Source organism: Lepidochelys olivacea, assembly GCF_965140295.1.
Source record: "Lepidochelys olivacea isolate rLepOli2 genome assembly, chromosome: 14".
Lineage (NCBI taxonomy): Eukaryota > Metazoa > Chordata > Testudines > Cheloniidae > Lepidochelys > Lepidochelys olivacea.
The window spans coordinates 12,715,036-12,717,143 of NC_140424.1; positions in this window are offsets into that span (position 1 = coordinate 12,715,036).

The following is a 2,108-nucleotide window of genomic DNA, read 5'->3' on the forward strand; positions in this document are numbered from 1 at the left end:
AAACAGAGGCTAGGGACACCATCCCTGCCCATCCTGGCTAATAGCCATTGATGGACCTATCCTCCTTTAATTTAGCTTGTTCTTTTTTGAACTCTTATGGTCTTGGCCTTCACATCCTCTGGGAAGGAGTTCCACAGGTTGACTGTGCATTGGGTGAAGAAACCTGTTTTAAACCTTTTGTTTTAAACCTGCTGACAATTAATTTCATTTGGTGACCCCTAGTGCTTGTGTTATGAGAAGTAGGAAACACTTCCTTATCTACTTCCTCTACACCAGTCATGATTTTATAGACCTCCAGCTAAAAGCAAAGCTTTTATAAAGTTGCTTCATTCTGCAACCAAAAGGACCCACAGCACTAAATTTCTCCAATTATTATGCCTTCCTTGGAAGTAGTGTTTCGTTGCTACCAGTGCTTAGGCTTCCCCAGTACTCTGAAAACAATTTCTCATATAATTATGTGCATTTTAACATTCACATTTCCTATGCTTAATATTATCTATTTTGGTACTGAGTGCACGTACTGCCACAGAACAAGCTTGAAATATAAGCTCACATTGACTTGGACCTGCATTGCTTTGTATGATACAATACTACCCTCTAGTGAATAATTAGAGAAATCTACCTCAGTGAGACTGGCTTTGAAAGATTAAGTAAAATTTCACTCAGGGAAGATTTGGCTAGATTTCTTCAAAGCCACAGGAAGAATAATCCCTGAGCAGTCGTCTTATTTTATTTAAGTGCATATTTCAGTCCCACAGGAAGAATTAAATCAACTAGTTTTAATTTACATTTATTACAAATGTCAAACTTTGATAAGAGATTAAACATGGTTTCAGATATTCTTGATATTACACATCGATAGCAAACTCATTCTTCCATTACTCTTGGGTTTATGCAGTCATAGGGTTTTAGACAAAAACACTAAGAAGGAGGTTTATGGACAACAGTACAATGTTTTAAAAAAATCCCTTAAATATGTATATATGAAGCAACTTCTGTTGGTCAGAGAGATAACAGAAGCTGTTTCAATAAAAGATTACCTCACCCACCTAGTCTCTAACATCCTGGGACCAACATGGCTACACCATCACAGTATATGGTATGAAGCACACTAGCTTTTCCTCCCTTAGCTTACAAAAAAGGTCGATAGCTATAACTTCAAAAGATGCTGAGAGCATTAAGACTTGAAATCTGTATTTTTCCCCTACTTCAGGGATGAAAATGCACAAAATGAATTCGTACCTTCTTTTGTACTTCCACCTTCACCGGAGGCTTAACAGTGATTCCATACTTACCAATTACTTTAGTAACTATAGCTATTCTAGGGCTAACTGATTTGTTACCGAAGTAAAGTAGAGTTCTTGATCTCTAAAGTGCACTGGCTCAAAAAAGGTTAGGTGTTAATTTTTCCTTCTGTAAAGTGGACAATTGTATTTAAAAGACCTCCTTGCTCCACTTAAAATTGTTAGCTAATACTTAGTGATCACAAATCACTACAATTATGCAGTAATAGACTTCTATTAACTTTTGTCCATAGAGTCATAGACTAAAGGAAGGAGCTAGGAAACCAGTTCAGACCAAGCAAGGAGTGAAATTAGAGATGCTGTATATTTTATCTCCAATGATGAAGCATCAGCATCTATAAAATTATCCCTGCCGGTTGACTCATGTCTGAAAAGTTTCAGAATTAGAAAGTTTAAGAGTCAAACAAACTGATAGGTGGCACCTCGGGAAAGCAAAGTATCTTATGATTAGCCAGTGGTTTCTGCCAAGAATTTAAAAAAAAAAAAATAAAAAAAATTCAGATGTACCATTAGTTTCTTATAAGATGTATTTTTAGGACCTTAAGGCCAACTTGGGTTTCAATGGCTTGGAAAACATCTTAAATGCTTAATATATTAAGCTGGTTAAAATTCAACGTGTTTAGCTCATCTCTGGCACTGCAATACTTGATACTCCTAGAATAACTAAAAAAGAATTCAAGAGTTTGCTGAAGAGGGATAGATCACAGAGTGGGATTAGCACACCAGCCATTCAAATCCTACTTGCTTCCAAGAACACTTTTCTTTTTTTGGCGTAAATTAGAGGTCGAAAGACTTGTCCGGAAA